At 36.8% G+C, this 22,065-nt stretch overlaps 1 protein-coding gene and 1 pseudogene across 2 annotated transcripts in view; one reads left to right on the plus strand and one right to left on the minus strand.

The window, feature by feature from the left end:
• The window catches only part of CDH12 (cadherin 12), an 873,582-nt gene that overhangs the window by 426,464 nt on the left and 425,053 nt on the right, over nt 1–22,065 (minus strand). The gene's annotated exons all lie outside the window — the stretch shown is intronic.
• On the plus strand, nt 19,125–19,243 carry LOC148532135 (5S ribosomal RNA; annotated as a pseudogene).

Genomic DNA, 22,065 nt, shown 5'->3' on the forward strand with positions numbered 1-22,065 from the left:
TTTTAGTAAATCTCCAGATTGCAAGGAAACTTGATGCAAAACACAAAGTCAATGTTCAATAAATATAAAACCCCAAGAGAAAACCATTAGTTTCTCTTTTAGCACAGTGAACAATGTAACCATCCTTTAGGGGTCATCAGCATTCAAGGAAAAATAATAATTTTTGTGCATTTATTGTGTCTGGGGTAGGAAACCCTTTCCTCTCTGTTGTGGTGTAGAGAAAGTGACAGTGTTGCTTACAATAGAGAACTGGAGCAAGACTGGGCTCCCTGCATCCCACTGCAATCAGTTGTCACCAGACCTGTGATAAAGAACCAAAATATATTAACATCTATCAATTTGTTCGGGATACCACATATGACTCACTAGGATGTTATAGGATATGTTTAGGTCATAGAGATGTGCAGGGATTGCCTTTAACATGTGACCCAGACTCAGTGTATATCAGTGTATATCTTGATTTAATCTCTGCTACTTTCTCCTCCTTTGTCTTATTCTTCTCCCCAGTTCACTCTTCAACTGTTCACCCCTTTTCTTAGCATGTAAGCTCTCACAGGTAGGGCCCTCCTTACTCATGTTTCATCCCTAACACTTCTCTTGCTTGCAGTGCTCCTTGTCTTATGTGTCTTAGTGCCCTACCATTGCCTTTGTCTTTCATCTTACAGTTACTGTACCATAACTATTTTTCTTAAATGAGAACAAGTCCAAATTATCATATCATAGTAGTCATTACTTCTCTGACCTGTTGCAGCTCCACAACAAAGTTAAACAATTTCTAAAGGTAAAATGGGAGAGCTTTCATAGTGCAAAATTGGTGTGTACATTTATTAAAGGAAAATAGTTTTATCTAATAACACTTTACAATCTTCCAAATCCTGGTATCCTAAAAACACTGGTCACAGGGGGCATAATCTACAATAAACACATAAATTCACTATAGTGTAATACCATAAAACAATATACATTTTTATTCAAAAGGTGAGGGACCCCAAATTAAAATATACTCACAAGATAAAAAAAATATAGGTCCACATCCACATTAGGAAGGATCTCCAAAATTGCTCTTCTATATCACCATAAGAATCACTGCATCATAGAAAGGATGTAGAAAAAGTCCCAGAAAAAGTCCATAAAATCCAAGTAAAAGTCTTCAAATATAGGAAACACAGTGTGAGACCACACAACATGTTTTGTGTAATCAAAAACCCTTATGAAATGTGATTAATTGAAATTCCAGAAAATAGAACTCATAAACTGTTTCGTTTTTGAATCTTATCTTCTGGAATGGCATTTTTACACTTTGGATATTATCTATCTATCTATCTATCTATCTATCTATCTATCTATCTATCTATCTATCTAACTCTCTAACTTGAAAAGTAAGTTTATAAAATCTATATATTTGTAGTTTAATAGCTATCATATTTTTGCCTTGTTGTCAAAAGTGTTCACCTGTTTCTTAGATTGATATTTTTAATCATACAGTAGCATTGTAGAACTTTTAATTTTAAATATATTTATAAATAAGGATGCTGAGGCAATAATGTGGGATATTACCTACTTATTTATGTGTTCTGATTATTATCTATTATATCTGGTATGAAAGGACCTTCCTGATCCTAAGAAGCTTCACAAAACTGAAATTTTCCATTGAAGTTACAACACCAAATTACTCTGTTATACAATATAAGCTGGTTTCGATATTTGTGAATTATGTTTGTTATAATTTTGCCTGGTTAAAGTATCCTAATTATTTTACACCAGTTTATATTGTTATTTTGTTTGTTATTTTCCTCCAACATTTAAGGGACATAATTTATTCAACAAGGGATAGTGTTAAGGAATCAAATAATTGAAAAAGTTAAATCTAACACTTCTTTAACTATGCAGCCACTTATTCACTCTTTTGATACATGTTTCTTTGGATATATTTATTAAACTAGAAGTTGCCTATCCTTTTTCACTAGCTTTTATATAATTTATTATTCGTAATTTGTTAGTTCTAAATTTATATTTTTCAATACACTCATCTCAATCACAGAGTAAGTAAATACTATTTTAGTTTTGGTTCTCTTTTAAATGAACTAATGCTACATTATTCAGTGTTTCTTTAATATCATGTAATTATATATTCATTGTCACATGAATTTAACACAACAACAACTGAAAATACCTTTACACTACTACAGTATGTAAGGCAAATGAAATAACACATCTTCTCTCTCCAATAAGTCTAGCAGGTTCCTGACATTTTTAGTCATTTTCTATAATTGAATATTGATAACTTTCAAAAAAAAATATATAACAAATCATATATTTTCATTCAGAAAAGGAGGTCTGAGCAACTTAAAGACCTTTTACTTCCTACAGTACGTACAATTATATGTGCAATTGCTTTTACACTGCCAACTCTGATATTTTAGTTAAAGTAATTTTACAGTATTTCAATAGATCATAAAACGAGAATAAGACACTATGTACAGCAAGATATTTTACTATTATTTTGCCAGCCATTAAACCACTGCCTGTCAATTAAGTTTTTATCTTTCCTATCTTTCAAATCCATGTCCTTTGACATGTCAAGACTAGCAATTTGCCTCAATGTTTTCTTCCCTCCCTTTCAATATTTCATGCAGCAAATGGATAAGATAGGTACAATGCGTAATCTGAAAAGTGAAAAGAATGAGAAGAACAGTGTGTGTTATTTATTCTGTAGACATCCATAATATATGATGCTGTGTGAAAGTAATTATATAACACATGCACACTAAAATTTAAAAAAATATATATTAATAATCTACACCTAATGTTCACCTGTATAAATACAAATACATATTCATAGTAGGCTTAAGACAATGGCATCCATTTTGAATTTTGTTAGAATTTTATTAAAACACAAACATAAAAAAGTGCATTATGTGTAGCACCTTACACTCATCTCATATGTATGTACATTTTACTATTGAATATCTAATTATATAATCTACTTCGAACTGTCTACTGTACTACCAGCCATTTGGTTTTTAAGCAATGTTAATATTCAAGCTGTTTTTACACCCAGATAAATTACAATACATAATTAATTTGATTGGAGGAAATAATTTTATAATAAAAAGAGTTCACCTATAACTAAGAAAAGTGGCAGAGAAGAAAAAAATAGTCTTAAAACTGATGACCCACTGAAACAGGATAGACTGTTAGGACTATCAGCCAATAAATAATAATAATGGAAAACAACACTAAGTAAAACAGACTATTTATTGTTATTACCAGTTATTTATATAATGCATCAGTTCCTGTCGCAGTGAAGCTTACAATCTATATTACCTACCACATTTGCACACCCATCCAAAATTATTTTTTGCCAATTAATCTACCACTATATTTTTGGAAATGGGAGGAAATCAGGGTACAGCTTGGAAACCCATGCAAGCACAGGAACAATATACAAACTCAACTCAGTTAGGGTGGTGGTAAAAATCAAACCCATGACCTCACTGCTGTAAGGCAGTAATGCTAACCATTATACAAACCAGTCTGCCATTATTCTCATGGTACATTGATTGAAATAAGTCTGTAAAGATACACACTACTTCAGCCCAATATATTCTCTGTAATATACCCCCACACAGTACAGTGGTTTCAATAGTTTAAACTCTCACAATGCTTAGACCTTTCAGTTTATGACCATGATATTTGGAGTAGTTAACTAGATGCAATGTGTGTCTGTAGGCCTCTCTCAATAATACTTTTATTGTATTTTCTCTAAACCTTACATTCAATGACTTTGTGGACCTCCTCACTTATAGGTCAGGGCAATTCAACAGCCCTCTAGGTGCCTTGGAACTATACATCCTAGCATGGCCTGCAACAGTTTTGCATTTAAAACTGTTACAGGGCATGCTGGGATGAGTAGTTCCACAGTAGCTGGGGTTCCACATGTTGAAAACTCCTGATAGAAGTACTTCCACAATTTAATAATTAATAAGTTGTTTAAGTGCCTCTTAATCTTTATTCCTAACAAAGCTACATTTAAGGTATACTGATTTATGACTGATTTATGGAGTTTGATCATCCCCATGTGATTAAGTTCCTTTGGAGATATCATCCTGTTGCTTACTACTGAGGACAGAACATTATTTTGATTATTATTACATTTAAATCGAATTTGTCTTCTATCATTTTTCTGGATTTGTGTTTAATTATTTTTCCAAAATCTGTTCTACTTTCAAGATCACATAATGCCTCTAAATTATACTGTTTCCAGACTTTTGGTAAACTTAGATGTAAGTGAAACTGTCATATCCTTATCAAATTGACTATTTTTATATTCTTGTGCATTTTGGGTTCCAACAACAACTGCCTATTTTGCCACAGGTTGGAAACTATTGTTGCCAAAACTTCAACAACTGTTTTTAGTTATCCTCAGCAGAGGCTCCTACCCTGTTACCTTATGGGGATGCCGCTGCTGCTGGTATGGCTGTGCCGGTCGGGTCCCGGTTCCTGCACAATGAGTTTGGCAGGTGCCGGGACTGACACATGCGCATGAGCATGATTGCAGCCCCGAGAAGCCATGTAGGGCTGCCCGAAAGGCAGAGCAGTGGCTTCCACTGAAAGCTGCTCTCAGCTAATCGCTGCCCAGAGTGAAAGTCCCAGGGGGAGCAAACACCTCTCCCTCGGGCTGCATGTTCTTTGCATGACTGGAAAGTGGTGCTTCCAATAGGAAGCTACCTCCAGTCACAGTGTAGCTAGTGAAGTCATGGACTGAACTGGCTCACTGAAGTCGCAGGTTTCACTTTGAAGGGATGGGGGGCAGAATCTCATTCCATTACATTTTTATAATATTTTTAAAAAATATAGAAATGTTTAAATTAAATCAATAACAGTTTTTGGATGTATCACAGACTAATTCTGCATATTTAGTTGACTTGGATAAGCACAAAAAAAACATATGGACGCACTTCAATAAAACCTTTAGATAGCTTAATTTTAAGGACTTTATGAGCATGGAACAGAACAATATTATGGGTCTTGTTATAAACATCAGAATTGTACATGATCATGAAGAAAGCAAGAGCACTGGTGGATGACTGTGCATGATCATTTTCAAAATTACAATAATATAACTATATGTTAAAGGATTATAACTGATATATTAATTTCACTGGGATTAACATTTTGTTTATATTTTTTTAGTATACCATTGTAAATTTCATATTTATTTATTTTTCTCAGTACAGAATGGTAGCATATTGGTATAGAAAGAACAAAATAATAAATAATGGTTACCAAAACCTAATGTTCTAAGATGTATAATAATAAAATAAATAATAAATATCCAATGCTTGAGCACAGATGGTAAAATCAAAGTGACTGAACTACTAATTAAGTCACCTATGCTCAAGTATAGATATCCTTCAAACCTGGACTGCTACAGTAGTGTGTCTTGAAGACCGAGTTTGAGAAGCACTGTCCTAGATAGTTCAGAAATGAAAAAAATGTCATAAAAAGGCCAAGCATAACGTTAATAAGCCAATTTAATAAGCCAACTCATACCAAGCACCCAAACATAAAAATATATAGTATTCTCTGTGTAATTAGCAAGTTTATGTATCCTAGTGTGATATTATATATACTTGTTTCTCACTTTAAATTGGTGAGAACTAAGTGTGATTGAATTCAGGCTATCACAAATCCTTCATCTCTTAATAAGATACCTTTGAAAAAATAAATCCAGTGCTCAGAGTGTAAAAGGTTTTTACATCAATTATTTTATATAAGTATTATAAAGCTACATTGTGCAGCATCTTTCTTAAAAGCATGTAAAGAGCATACATATTAAGTTAAAATGTTTTTTATTCTTCAAAAGGTGTTACTAACTGGATTTTAGAAGGAAATCGAGCACAGACTATATTTGTCCACCTGTTTACTTCTGCCTCCAAATCCCTCTATCCATTTCTATGCCTTAGGGATATCAGTCTAAATACTTTTTGTGTTTATGCTAATCACTTTCTCAGGATTATGTTTCTGTGGATAATACAGTTACTTGGGTACTGATGTGTATTGTGGGAGTTGAATTCAGATAAAAAAAGAGAGCCAAATAACGACTCTATGATAGGGCTGTAGCAAGGTATGTACGAGCAGTGCCAATGACCGGGTCACAGGGCTGAGGGGGCATTACTTTTGCTGTCCAAATGCACCTGTATTTGTCTTGCAGGGTGTCAGAAATAGCATTGTGCAGCCTGCGGATTTGCCAAAGAGCTGCCCAGCACTTTCTTATATTGTGTAAGGAGCTCAGCTTCCAGGTCCTGGTGCCAGCCCCTTTTCTGAGATGTCATCATGTCAAATGTGTGGGTGGCAGAGCCAATCCAGGGCACATAATCCCACTGCTATGGCTCTGCTGTAAATACCTTCTATAATTACTTTTATAGAAATAATGTAACCTGAAAATATATTACCTAAAATGTTAGCTAGTTCTCCAGATTCATATGGATATTAAATATATGTAATATGCAAACGTTTGTAAACACCTAATTAAATGTGTCATACAGTATTTCTGCACATTTTAATGTACTGAAAACAGTAGTTACAATGTAATTGCTTTATTTGGTAAATAAAAATCCATACTATAAGAACTATGTATGTAAATAATATTGTTTTAAATCTTTGATTGGATAGTTGTGCATCTAGATTTTTTTTCTGCCAGTAAAGCTTAAGTACTGAGAAGTAATCTAAAAATATGTTGAATATGAAATTTGCTTTATATAGAGGTACCTTTAAATCTCTACTGTGATAACTCTGCTGTTATAATTAAATGTGCAGATTGGTACCATGTGGCCTTATCCCCTACTATTTGATACATATTTAAACAATGGCACACAGTAGTACACACATAGTGTTGTCAATGCTTGGTTAACAATTAATAGGCATTCAGGCAGTTCTGAAATTTCCTCTCAAGGGAATTAAAATGTAAGTTACATTGGCTATAGATGGTAGGGCTATACTGTAGATGGTAGGGCTAATCCCAACTCAATACTGAATCTGAATGCTTAACCCTATAGTATGTAGTAGGTGAGTGTAATTTACTCCAAAAGCTCTGTGAAACCAGGTTGAGTTAAGTCAGTGATGAGCAATGATTGACTTAGGTGGCCAGATTTTTTTGTATCAAAATGCACAGTGCTTGGTTAAGTAATAATGGTATACAGTATTTACTAAAGTGTGAAATTCTAGAAATGGAGATGTTGCCCATAGCAACCAATATGATTCTACTTAACATTTAACTAGCACCTTCTAGAAGATAATAGCTAGTATCTGATTGTTTGCTATGGGCAACATTTCCACTTCTAAAAACTCTCACTTTAGTAAATATACCCCATACACTCAGCAATAGTGAGTCCATATATTCCTGCCATATTAGACACAAATACAGTAAGTACAGTATTGTAGTGTGTTATATTTATAACATATTTATTGTGGAAACCTAAAAACAAATAATCAAATTTTAGCAGCTGTCATTGCCCCACCTTTTAAGTGCATGCAGTAGCCCAGCTGGTTTCCAATATTACAGTGTGTAGGATCCACCTACTATATGTATAGTAAACCAACACCAGGCTGGTCAGCACAATATTAGTGATATCTCCCTCAAGCTCTGGAGGCCAAGATATTTACCAGAATTGGGACCTATAATTCATAGTCTGCAGATACATTATTTTAATTTGGGGTTTTTTTTTGTCTCTCAAACTATCAGATACATGATAATAGGAATATATTTCATATAGACTATCCTTTTACCGTAAGTCTGTGTCTTGTAAGTGCCACAGAGATAGGAATATTTCTTCTGGTATATTTTTTCCAGTGCAACTGTGGATCAAGGTAGAGGAGAGGATTTTTTTAGTGTTCTTATTATTCTAACCCTTTATCTACTGTAAAAAGGGTCAGTTATTAATTTGTATTCTAATAAAGATTTTTTTAACATAATGTGTGTGTTTACATGATTTAGGTTTCTATTACTCTGTGTGCATTTTAGTGGGTTAGGAATTTAATTCCTCTAAAGTTGCTAATCTCACCCATCACCAGTAGTATTTGAGGTAGAAGGGGTTAGGTAGAGCTATCAGAATTTGGATTTGCACTGGTACTCTACCTAAACCCCATCTTTATACCTGAAGGAGATAGGTAGGGTACCAAACAGTATCAAAGGGTCGACACAAAAATGATCAACACATATATTTTTTTTTTTAGCCCTAATCTTCACCCTAAGTGGTAATAAATGTGTCTAAACAACAGCGCCCCAGGGAGTTTGGTAATTCAATGTGCAATGAGTGTAGAGTAAAAATGGTTTTAATCTATACATATATTGACAATATAAATGGAATTGATGAAATAAAAAGAATGGAATAAAATACAATACAATACAATCACATATTAAAATTGCATCTGATAGTTATTGCAGTCTCCGGTGTGCAAAAGGTGATTACTGGATGGATCGCAAATTTGTTATGCACATCAACAGCTCGTCAGCTTGGGAGATAGTGTTTGTAGCAAAAAGGTAACAAGTAAGTCTTGAGTCCTTATTTTGCAACTGCGGTTTTGAATACAAAGTGTCAGATGGGTATCGATGGATAGCGTCTGTCCTACCTTGTTTCCAAACAGTTCTTCAGCTGTCCTGGGTATATACTTACCACACTTCCGTGTGGTTATGGTGCTGTGAGTGCCGCCCGATCTTCTGGCTTCTCTTCCTGTCCTCCGCCAGAGTCTCTCAGGGATGTACTGTCCTGCTTGGCGGGTGTTTGCCGGCGGTGAGTGTGCACGCTGATCCTCACCGGGAAGCTGGAGACGGGAGTCTGTGAGGCTAGTTGAGAGGGGGGGCATGGCCAACGCATTTCACCCGCTTATGCTTGTGCGGGCTTCATCAGGGCTGTGTGAATAGTTGATAGTGGGGAAGCTTTTTATTTCAGACGGATAATTAACTCCTCCTTGAGTACTCATGTAGTTAATCCTTCTGTCAGATCCCGGTTGTTGTAGCGTTGATTTATATAGAATTGGGATGTATAGCCTTAGTTTTCTTACTAAATGTAATATTGAAAAGTAAGAGCCAAGCAAATACAAACATGAAAAAGGTGCATAGATGAACATAGTATTCTATCAGACAATTGTAAACCTGCTAATCTGTGTAGATCGGGATAAAGCAGGTAACTCTACATTATGCATGAATGGGATAAATACATGAATATAGATGCATATGAATGAATATAAGAGATTCATTGGCTTGTTGATATTAGGTATCTGGTAAGGAATAATCTAGCTTTCTCATTCTGAAATTAATTGTTAGAATTAGTGAAATTGGTCAGAATACAAAGAAAATGTATATGTGGATACCGTATTTGAATTCTATCTGGATATTCTTGGGTTGATCTTCTTTCTTCGTTTGTTGATTTTTGACTTCATCCCCATATTGTAGCTAAGGGTACTGCATATTGTGATGTGTCTACATAACCAGATATTCATGAGTGGCCTCCATTCTCATTACTAATCTGGCCCAACCCTGCTTAGCTTCCAAGTTCGGAAGTAGTTGGGCGTATCCAGGGTGGTGTAAGTAGGTACCATCTACAGTCCCAATCTTCCTCTTGTGGATTCAGTCCTTCAGGAATTCTGATAATTTGAAATCTATGTTAAGGCCTCTTGGTGTGAGGGTTTTCATTTTGTAAATCCAGCGGGTTTCTTCTCGGGACATTAGTTTCAGATAATTTCCACCTCTCCATGTAATATTCACTTTCTTAATTGCTGTGAAGGTGAGGACACATGGGTCTCCATTATGTTCCTTGCTGAAATGGTCAGATACACTATGTGTATCTATTTTATGTTTAATATTTCTTATATGTTCGCCTATCCGTAGGCTTAATTTTCTAGCTGTTCGCCCTATATATTGTAGGCCGCAAGGACAGGAGATTAGGTATATTACACCCTTTGTATCACAAGTCATTGAGTCTTTGATTTTGAAAGTATCTCTGGTGGAATTGGATGTTATTTCCATTGTCGGGGTGATACTTCTGTGTTTTGTTGTTCTACATGCCATGCATCTATTACAATGATAGAATCCTGCTTTTCTTTCCCCTAGCCAGATTCCTTCTTTAGAGATTTTTTCTTTTTCTGGTGGGAAATGATTCTTTACCAGTTCTTGTGTTATGCTCTTTGCTCTTCTATATGTAAACTGTGGTTTGTTTGGGATTAATTCCTGCAAAGAATCATCTCTCATGAGTAGATGCCAATGTTTTTGAACAATTTTTTCCAAAAGTGTATGTTGGTCACTGTATTGAGTAATGAATCTAAGACACGTTGGGTCTTCAGTTTTCTTGTCCTTATATGTAAGGAGATTTCTTCTGTCCGAGGTTCTAGCTGTTTCAAATGCTTTATCGATGATTCCTTTGTTGTATTTCTGGTCCGTAAACTTAGTCTTTAAATTGAGGGCTTGTTCTTCAAACATTTTGATGTTAGAGCAATTTCATCTTATTCTTTTGAATTGACCTCCCGGAATACTGTTAATCCAATTCTTGTGGTGATTGCTTGTAGGTGGTATAAACCGATGGCAGTCGACTGATTTGATGTAAGTTTTTGTTTGGAACTTATCATCAGGGATCGGAGTGACTCAATGATAAATATTAACAAATAAATTAATATAATCAAAGAAAAATTAAAACCTATTGCAGAGATGGAGGATTTCAAAACCTTGGAATCCACAACCAACAATAAATTGATAAATATTGAAAATGAAGTGATTAATATTAAACAGAATAAACTGTGGAGAGATAAATTAGATTATAAAGAAGGAAGGAGGACATGGATCCCACAAAGGCAAAAGAAGCCATACAATCTGTCAACCAAAACACACAACCAGCCAGCAATGAATCAGCACCATTGCAAGTACTATAATAATAAAAAGAAATCAGAATCCAAGCACTATAACAGGACAAATGAACTTAACAAGAGACGAGAATTAGATTCAAATGCCGAAGTATATACACTAGATCACAGAAGGTAAAAACCACCAAACTACAAAAAACCCTTAATAGAAACATTACCGACAAGATATGGAAGAGACAGAACATATCAACCATATAGAGCAAGCAACTTTCAATACCCTAATAGACAAATTAAAGGCGCCTTGGACACCAGTCAAGTGAGAGAAAGTTTCAGGAGAGGAATGACAGAAGCCATCCATCAGGAACAAATAACATCAATGACAATTCTGAAAAATTTGGAACAAAATGTCACATCAAAAGCCTTGGATCACCACAATAACACAGATACAGCAGAAGAGAACCTGAACCTTTTTTTAGAACTACTAGGGGAAGACACCCCACCAGATCCGGAAGTAATGAGCACACAAAAAAGAAAACTAAGTACATCAGAGCTGGAAAGTATAGAAAAGGAAAAAGAGAAGGAAGAAAATCAAATACAGAGAAAAAAAGAAAAGAACAAAACATTGAAGATGAAAAGAAAGAAATTCGACAATTAGGCATCCATAATCTGAGCAAACATATACTAAGTGAGGATGAAGTAACTGTACTAGCTAAAGGTCTTAAATTTGCCCCTGATAACAGCATTGATCAATTCCAAACATTCATAGATTTACAAAAGTTTACTCGGAAGTTGACTCTAAAAAAATTATTTCAGAAACAAAAAGATGTACACCAAATGTCAGAAACAGAGAACGATTTCCATACTGATCTGAAGGTAAAATCCACTTTTTACCCAAGACATATCAAAGGAGCATGTATAGAAGCCTTCGAAAAAGCAACAGAATATGATATAGAACATCTGGGAAAAAAAGATAAAAAACCATGTCCATAAAAAACACAAATTTAAAGGCACAACAAATAAACCTAATTTCAACAAAAGGGAAAAGGTAGCTCACAAAATTTGAAAGAAAACAAAACAATTGTATTAAAACCAGCAGATAAAGGAGGAGGAGGAGTCATTATGGACAAAGAATACTACAATGAAGAAGCATTAAGACTTCTGTCTGATGAGGATACATATGAACTCCTGAAAAAAGATCCATCAGAACAGTATAAGAAAGAAATGAACCTCCTCCTAAAAGAAGGTATAGATACTGGAGTATTAAACACAGCAGAATATGAATATATTATACAACATCACCCAATACTGCCAGTCTTCTATTTTTTACCAAAAATACACAAAATTTACAATAAACCACCAAGGCGCCCAATAGTTTCTGGGATTGGATCACTGACCACTAAACTTTCCGAATATGTGTTTTAGAAATATTAAACAACACTGAATGGGAAGAAGGATTCATCCTAGCAACATTTGATGTCAAATCTCTTTATACCTGCATTGATCACCAACAAGGTTGTAGAGGAGTAGAAGCGATCATGGAAAAAGACGATAAAATAAAAAGAGAACTAAAAAGCATTGACTTTATCCTCACACATAACAATTTTTGGTATGGCAGCTCCCACTATAGACTGGTTCGCGGGACTGCAATGGGCACTAAATTTGCCCCCAGTTACGCGAACCTGTTTATGGCAGAATGGGAAAACCAAAACATCTGGACCAATAACCAATACAGAGAACACATCTCAATGTGGAAGCGCTACATAGATGATATTATTATCATATGGATAGGAGGAACAGAGAGATTCAACCAATTTGTGGAATCCATTAATTCAAAGGATAACAACTTGGAATTTACTGCGACTTCCAGCTCTCACTCAATTGATTTTCTAGACTTAACTATATATATTGAAGCAGGGAAGATCCAAACAAAAACTTACATTAAATCAGTCGACTGCCATTGGTTTACACCACCTACAAGCAATCACCACAAGAATTGGATTAACAGTATTCCGGGAGGTCAATTCAAAAGAATAAGACAAAATTGCTCTAACATCAAAATGTTTGAAGAACAAGCCCTCAATTTAAAGACTAAGTTTACGGACCAGAAATACAACAAAGGAATCATCGATAAAGCATTTGAAACAGCTAGAACCTCGGACAGAAGAAATCTCCTTACATATAAGGACAAGAAAACTGAAGACCCAACGTGTCTTAGATTCATTACTCAATACAGTGACCAACATACACTTTTGGAAAAAATTGTTCAAAAACATTGGCATCTACTCATGAGAGATGATTCTTTACAGGGATTAATCCCAAACAAACCACAGTTTACATATAGAAGAGCAAAGAGCATAACACAAGAACTGGTAAAGAATCATTTCCCACCAGAAAAAGAAAAAACCTCTAAAGAAGGAATCTGGCTAGGGGAAAGAAAAGCAGGATTCTATCATTGTAATAGATGCATGGCATGTAGAACAACAAAACACAGAAGTATCACCCCGACAATGGAAATAACATCCAATTCCACCGGTGATACTTTCAAAATCAAAGACTCAATGACTTGTGATACAAAGGGTGTAATATACCTAATCTCCTGTCCTTGCGGCCTACAATATATAGGGCGAACAGCTAGAAAATTAAGCCTACGGATAGGCGAACATATAAGAAATATTAAACATAAAATAGATACACATAGTGTATCTGACCATTTCAGCAAGGAACATAATGGAGACCCAAGTGTCCTCACCTTCACAGCAATTAAGAAAGTGAATATTACATGGAGAGGTGGAAATTATCTGAAACTAATGTCCCGAGAAGAAACCCGCTGGATTTACAAAATGAAAACCCTCACACCAAGAGGCCTTAACATAGATTTCGAATTATCTGAATTTCTGAAGGACTGAATCCCCAAGAGGAAGATTGGGACTGTAGATGGTACCTACTTACACACCACCCTGGAAACGCCCAACTACTTCCGAACTTGGAAGCTAAGCAGGGTTGGGCCAGATTAGTAATGAGAAGGGAGACCACTCATGAATATCTGGTTATGTAGACACATCACAATATGCAGTACCCTTAGCTACAATATGGGGATGAAGTCAAAAGTCAACAAACAAAGAAAGAAGATCAACCCAAGAATATCCAGATAGAATTCAGATAGGGTATCCACATATACATTTTCTTTGTATTCTGACCAATTTCACTAATTCTAACAATTAATTTCAGAATGAGAAAGCTAGATTATTCCTTACCAGATACCTAATATCAACAAGCCAATGAATCTCTTATATTCATTCATATGCATCTATATTCATGTATTTATCCCATTCATGCATAATGTAGAGTTACCTGCTTTATCCCGATCTACACAGATTAGCAGGTTTACAATTGTCTGATAGAATACTATGTTCATCTATGCACCTTTTTCATGTTTGTATTTGCTTGGCTCTTACTTTTCAATATTACATTTAGTAAGAAAACTCAGGCTATACATCCCAATTCTATATAAATCAACGCTACAACAACCGGGATCTGACAGAAGGATTAACTACATGAGTACTCAAGGAGGAGTTAATTATCCGTCTGAAATAAAAAGCTTCCCCACTATCAACTATTCACACAGCCCTGACAAAGCCCGCACAAGCATAAGCGGGTGAAACGCGTTGGCCACGCCCCCCCTCTCAACTAGCCTCACAGACTCCCGTCTCCAGCTTTCCGGGGGAGGATCAGCGTGCACGCTCACCGCCGGCAAACACCCGCCAAGCAGGACAGTACATCCCTGAGAGATGCTGGCGGAGGACAGGAGGAGAAGCCAGAAGATCGGGCGGCACTCACAGCACCATAACCACACGGAAGTGTGGTAAGTATATACCCAGGACAGCTGAAGAACTGTTTGGAAACAAGATAGGACAGACGCTATCCATCAATACCCATCTGACACTTTGTATTCAAAACCGCAGTTGCAAAATAAGGACTCAAGACTTACTTGTTACCTTTTTGCTACAAACACTATCTCCCAAGCTGACGAGCTGTTGATGTGCATAACAAATTTGCGATCCATCCAGTAATCACCTTTTGCACACCGGAGACTGCAATAACTATCAGATGCACTTTTAATATGTGATTGTATTGTATTGTATTTTATTCCATTCTTTTTATTTCATCAATTCCATTTATATTGTCAATATATGTCTAGATTAAAACCATTTTTACTATACACTCATTGCACATTGAATTACCAAACTCCCTGGGGCGCTGTTGTTTAGACACATTTATTACCACTTATCTGCAATTTCTAGTGACACGGGAACTGTCACCAGTGTCTACAGCTGCAACAGGGAAATTCTACAATTTTTACATTCTTCACATCTTTTATTATAACTCCACATTGCTATATTTTTACATCCCCACAAAAGTATCCCCAGGAGCGCACAACAGCACCACATCAATACCTAACTAATCTTCACCCTAACTCTAATCCTAACCCTCCCCTTGGTGCCTAACCCTGACCCACCCTCCTAGTGCCTAAATCTAACCATCAGGGTAGGTGCCTGACCCTAACCGTCACTTCTAGTGCCTAACCCTAACCCTCCGGTAAGTGCCTAACCATAACCCTCCCTCCTGGTGCCTAACCCTAACCATCTTGGTAAGTGCCTAACCATAACCGTGGGGAAAGTGCCTAACCCTAACCCTACAGTAAGTGCCTAACCCTAACTCTAAAAAAACAAAAAAAGCATGTCGATCATTTTTGTGTCGACCATTTTCATGTCGACCTTTTGACCCTGTCAACCATTTGTACCTGTTGGCCTTCTTACATGTCGACCTTTAGTGTGTTGACTTTTGTACCTGTCGACCTTTTGTACTTGTCGACCTATTGACTGTCTAAAATCTGGGGTCTATCTAGACATTGTCTAACTAATTACTGTCTATTAGAGCTGTAACTAGACTTTTTGGTGCCTGTGCCAGAAAGAGCATTGGCGACCCCCTCATTTTTCAAAGGGACACAATGCACCCAAAAAATGGCTGTGGCTTCATGGTGAAGGGCCAGGGAAGAGATAGGAGAGGCCAGGAGATGCTGGGGATGAAATAAGAGGAAGCTACAAGTGAGAATGATAATAAACAGAAATTTGACAGGCCCAAACAGCGCCCCCTGACCTGTGGTGCCCTGTGCGATGGCACCGGCTGCACTAACCTAGCTACGGCCCTGCTGTCTATCTACAGTACAGAACCCTGTACATGTGCAGTTCAAAAGTGAAGACATCCTAGACATCACCAGCTTTGGGTCAAATGCAGATGATGCAGATACTCTGTGTAACAAATGCCCAAAAAAAGGAAAACTTTTTGTCATACAAACATGTTATGAGAATCTACTTCAATAGATTTTCTACTATACAGATGAATTTGTAAAGATATTTGTGTATGCAGATGGTAGGATGACAAATATGGCAATGGAGAGGTCTAAATGAGCCAGATGGACCAGCCACACTGTAGCTTTAGGGCTATCTTACTTCCCCCACTTGCTATGCCCCTATTTCTGGACTTTTGCTGTCAATGGTGGTGAATCTGACCCATTGCTCTCCATGCAGACCACCATGCCTGGTGTTGTGGGTTTAAGTCATCTGCTGTACTGGTAGCTTGATCAGGATGCAGTTAGCACCTCTGGTAGCATGGCTGGGGAAAACTTGTGGCATGTCTATTTATCCTGCTACTTCTTCACCTGCTGTTTTCTCTACTCCTTTTCCACTGGATTTGCACAGCTGTATTCAGTTGAATTTCAGTTGATTTGGGCCTGTCTACTATGATTTCTGGTCCTGGGTCCTTTTGATCTTTGTCTTCTGTTGCAAGTTCTCTGGACAATGGTTGGCAGGATGTCATCAATGTCTTGGTGCCTGGATTATTGCATTGCTCCTACAAAATCTGCTTTCAGGTTAGCATTCTTGGTCACTTGTTTGGGGGTCAGGAATTGGCACTGTAGCCTTAATGTTTAGAGGTCACTGTAGGTAAAGATTGACAGGGATGATCATTCAGCCTGGTGCTTTCTGAATAGAAAAAGGCAGTATAGCATAGGTAGCAGCAAGAATGGTGGTATCCATGCCAATATAGTGGTGCTTTATGGCCTTTGAGCTCAGATGAGGGACAATATTAGGAAGGTTAAGTATTTGGATGTATTTGTCCTTGTTACAAAGGTAAAAAAGACTCTGATAACATAAAATAAGAAAGGAGGCATGGGTGAGGATGTCTACTGGTCTTATGTAAACTGGCTGAATGGTTTAAAAGTTTGCTCTGCCTATTAGCTGGTGACCTGCCCTGCTGAGACAGTGAATGTGATATGTTGTTTCCACTTGATTCTATGCATTTTCCAGTCCAGTAGGGGTTTGCTGTAAAGATGTTATGATGAAGCATTCTGAGGTAAGCAAAACAAAGTTGCCATTATGTACCTAGTTTGCAAGGATGTTGAGGTATGTCCTAAACCTGAACATGTCTTACCTGCTAGGGCAGTCAGTTAATAACATCATTCCAGAGGCCCTTTGCAGAGTTTGCTATTAGACTTTTGATGCTATATCTGAATAAAACTGCGCAGTAAAATTGCAAATTCAGCCAACACATAACAAAAACAAAATATATTTAAAAAAATTGCTTATATAGCTGCATACTAAATAGCAAACTTCAAAAACAATCAATACAATGTGACAAATTCTATTTAATAACAAGTAACACATTAACCGCAAGAATGAATCACAATAAACAGTAGTTACACATTTCAAAATACATTTGTAAATATATATATATATACATATTTATATACATATATACAGTGCCTTGCAAAAATATTCACATGCCTTGACATTTTACCTTTTTTGTTACATTACAACCTGTAATATATTTTCTTTTTTTATCTGAATTTTATGTGATGGATCTGCACAAAATAGTCTAATTTGGTGAAGGGAAATGAGAAAAACAAAAAAACAAAAAACAAAAAATAAATATATATATATATATATATATATATAAACAATCTTTATAAATAAAGATGAGACTAAAATTGGACTTTTCGACCACCAAGGAAACCGCTGTGTCTGGTGTAAACCCAACACATCCCATCACCCCAAGACCACCATCCCCACAGTGAAATATGGTGGTGGCAGCATCATGCTGTGGGGATGTTTTTCAGCAGCAGGGACTGGGACACTAATTCGAGTCAAGGAAAAGATGGATGGTACTAAATACAGGGATATTCTTGAGCAAAACCTGTTTCAGTCTGCCTGTCATTTGAGACTGGGACGGAGGTTCACCTTCCAGCAGGACAATGACCCGAAGCATACTGCTAAAGCAAAACTCAAGTGGTTTAAGGGGAAACATTTAAATGTGTTGGAATGTCCTAGTCAAAGCCCAGATCTCAATCCAGTTGAGAATCTGTGGTCAGACTTGAAGATTGCTGTTCACAAGCGGAAACCATCCAACATGAAGGAGCTGGAGCAGTTTTGCCTTGAGGAATGGGCAAAAATCCCAGGGGCAAGATGTGGCAAGCTCATAGAGACTTAGGAGGGCTAAGAATCTTAAGGACTGGTTGGTGCACAATGACATTTCTCAATCACTTCCTTCCCAGGATATCCACTTTTTAACCAAAAAACAAGGCTGTTATAAATGTACAGGATATACTACCTGCAGTAATATGGATCCCGGTAATTACATCACACATCCTCATTCCGGCAAACGGTTCCCCATCAGACATATTTTGACTTGCACGAGTAAATACGTGATATATATGATCAAATGTCCATGTAGTCTGGTGTATATTGGGAAAACAACCAGGCTATTCTAAGAAAGAATGGTTCAACATCGTACAGCCATATGACAAGCTTTGTCGGGAAAAGAAGTGGACCAGCCAGTTGCTCGTCATTTCAAGCAGAACAGACATTCTTTAGCAACCTTATCCTATAAAATCAATGACTTTGTGCCTATGGACAAGAGAGGAGGAGACCATGAGAAGCGTTTGTTACAATTAGAAACTCTATGGATTCATAGATTGAATACGGTTACTCCTTTTGGACTAAACAAGACTTTTTCTAGTTTTTTGTGAGCCCAATATTATTTCCTAGATTTGTGCCTTCATGTGACTGTTGGTCCTATATCACAATGTGTACATATGTATGCAATTATATTTTTCTACCAGTTAGATTATTCCAGGATACGCACAGGGACGGATATAAAACATAATATCCTCTTGTCTATCTCTGTGTAGCCCTGGGGGAGATGTTGTAATTTGTTACAACCATACCACACTGGTCTTGCCCAATCTCAGCTGAACTTGGAAACTAAGCAGTGTTGGGCCTGACTAGTACTTGAATGGGAGACCTTTAGGGAAGATCCGGTGTTGTAAGTACTACTTAGAAGTCTCCTACATACCTTGGTAGCACACATGAGAGTGAAATGATATGTCACAGATGTTCCCTTTTGACTTCTTCCTTATCTCATGGTTAGGCCATTTTCTTGTTTGGACATTTGTGCACATCTGGAGTCATGAGAATATTCAACTTTTTCAATTTTTTGGAGTTTTTTAAATAATATTTTTTGTATAATAATAACTTTTTTTCTAATTGATTTTTTCTATCGTGTTTTTCCAATTCTGTTGAGTCATCTGAATGTTCTCTTGGTGGTCTAAGTCATTTTTGCATTTATGCATATGTCCATCTTTTGTCGTATTTGCGATCACCTGAGCACCTTTTTGGGTTTAGCTCTGCTGAGTCTTCCTGGGTTCCTTGTGCATCTTTTTCATAGCCTCATGGTTGTCATATTTGTATACTATGGACTATTCTTCCCCACAGACAATATTGCTTTAAGCCTTCTTTTGTGATTCTCTTGCTACATTCTTTCAGTAGGATATATTCTACAGTCATCCCTTTTCTTATATACTTCTGTGGCACACATGTATATTCTGTTGTTTTATCCTATATACCCAGTCTGATGCACATAGTTTTGTAGATGTATTCACCAATATATTCTTTTTAGGATCCTTTTGATGGTATACATGCCATTTATACATAACGGTATGGTTACATACTCAGTTTTTATTTATATCTCTTTTATTTCTTTATTATTCTTTGTATATGTATTATTATCTTTACTTGGCTTCCACTTGGAATATTCGTTTTACATTTTCACTTCTTTCACATTCACCAGTGTGAAACACTGCGGTGTGGAGTTTATATGTTCTTTATTTTTACAGGAGCGATTTGTATTTTTTAACTTTGTTTCTTCAATTGTTTTTATGTGTGGGTTTTGGCCCACACCTTACAAATTGCATTATGCATACTGTGGCACGATGTTTATTTTTTCATGTTTAGCACTGCATGTCAGTGCCTCACTGTTTATTCACACTTATCCACGATGTACAGTGGTTATTCTTCCTCCTATCCACCAGGGGCGCCAGACTGTTTCAGCCTGTTTGATGCCTGAGCATCTGATGCAGCGTGGTGCGTCTCACGTTGGTGACATCTTCGCACTCAGGTTGCGATGCTCAGGAGGCACACGAGGATGATGTCAGACTCTGGCCCCCGGCAGTATGGAGCATTACAGTGCACCAATCACCTTGGACATACTACTATAAAGGTATGTGTATTTGTTCTTGTTATTGTGTTCTTAATAAAAGTCATGTGCGACTGAAACGTTGAACAAGGCAGACACAGTTGTCAAGTTTGATTCTTACATTTCACCAGACCTGTGAGTGCCGCCTTTCTCTTTCTGTATATGTAAGTGGGTGTTCTATTGAACTTCCAGGAAGGCACCAAGGCAAGTAATTTGTTTTGCGTTTATGTGAAGTGCTGGCCATTTGACTATATATATATATATATATATATATATATTGTATACACATATATATATATATATATATATATATATACAGTATATAATATGTGTGTGTAAGTCCTTTCTTTCTATAATTCATATACTGTGTCAAGATTGGAAGCATCAAATGTAAATGCAGGAATAGTATTTAATTGTGTCCGGTAATCAGAGGAAGAAAATGTCCTTAAGAACAGTTTTGACAAAATATACCAGTTAAAATTGCCAATATATAATGTTACTGGTTTACCTGCTCTCCAACTTTAGGGTTCAGTTTGTCTCATAGATACTAAATGGACTAATGCCTGCCCATTGATTGTTTGATTTTGTCCACATAATTTGAATGCTTAGCTCCTTCCTGGAGAGCATGTGTGGGAACTGGTGAATTAGGGGTAGCTCGTTGCCTTCATGATTTCTTGTGTGTTGGACTGGCTGGTTCTTGATGCTGCACCAATCTCTGCATGCCATATTTGCAGAATATGTCCCTGTACTCTGAGAGTCCCTGTACTTGACTGATATAACTTGGTTGAGATTGACACAATCTCATTCTGTTGTAAACTGACAATGGAATGATGGACAGGCTGTTCTAAGACATTGTGGTAAGTTTAGCAGCAAGAAAAGTGACATGTTGGCATGGGCAGACTTTTCTGGAACTGTTCAATGTTGTGTTTTATGTTGTACCCATGAAAAGAGTGCTTTGCCACAAGCTGGAACATGTGACAGCAGGTGTTTGTAGGTTGCACCATTTCCATTGGTTGTCCACCTAAATATGAAGGGATCCCTGAGTTTGGAGAACCTTTCTCCCAGGCCTTAATGTGGTACTTTGTGGTCCATTAATCCTATTTCTAATTTATATCTCCAGTTGTACACTGATGAAACAAGGTCCGCTTGGTTCACATCATACTTGTAGGGTTCATAGTGTGCTGTGCCTGGAGTAGGTAGAACCTTTTTCTATTGGGACTATTTTCCATTGTGGTGGCTTTGAACCTGTGTGGGGAACATTTTTTTTGTTTTAACATTGGAGTCGTTCTGGTAATAAATCAACAGCAATCCTCCTTTTTGCCAGTGATTTGCCTTCTGGCTTGGCTTATCATGCTTTGTTAATAAAATTTCTGTAATATCTGCTTTGTTGCACACCATGTACTTGGCATGAAGAACTCCACTTATGTCCTGCTATCTAGATTTCAGGGAGTTGGCATCTTCAGCTTTCCTGATTTATGTCATGTGCCCCTCTTATTGTTGACAGGTTATCTGGCTGGAATGTAGAGTTTAGCACACATTTCATTTCAGTGGCTCTGGAAACTTTCAGGACAGGTTGTTATGCATGTTCCCAGTGGGAGTTTCTTGTCCTGCAAAAATTGA

This window comes from Taudactylus pleione, unplaced genomic scaffold, assembly GCF_031769625.1.
Source record: "Taudactylus pleione unplaced genomic scaffold, aTauple2 ptg000083l, whole genome shotgun sequence".
NCBI lineage: Eukaryota > Metazoa > Chordata > Amphibia > Anura > Myobatrachidae > Taudactylus > Taudactylus pleione.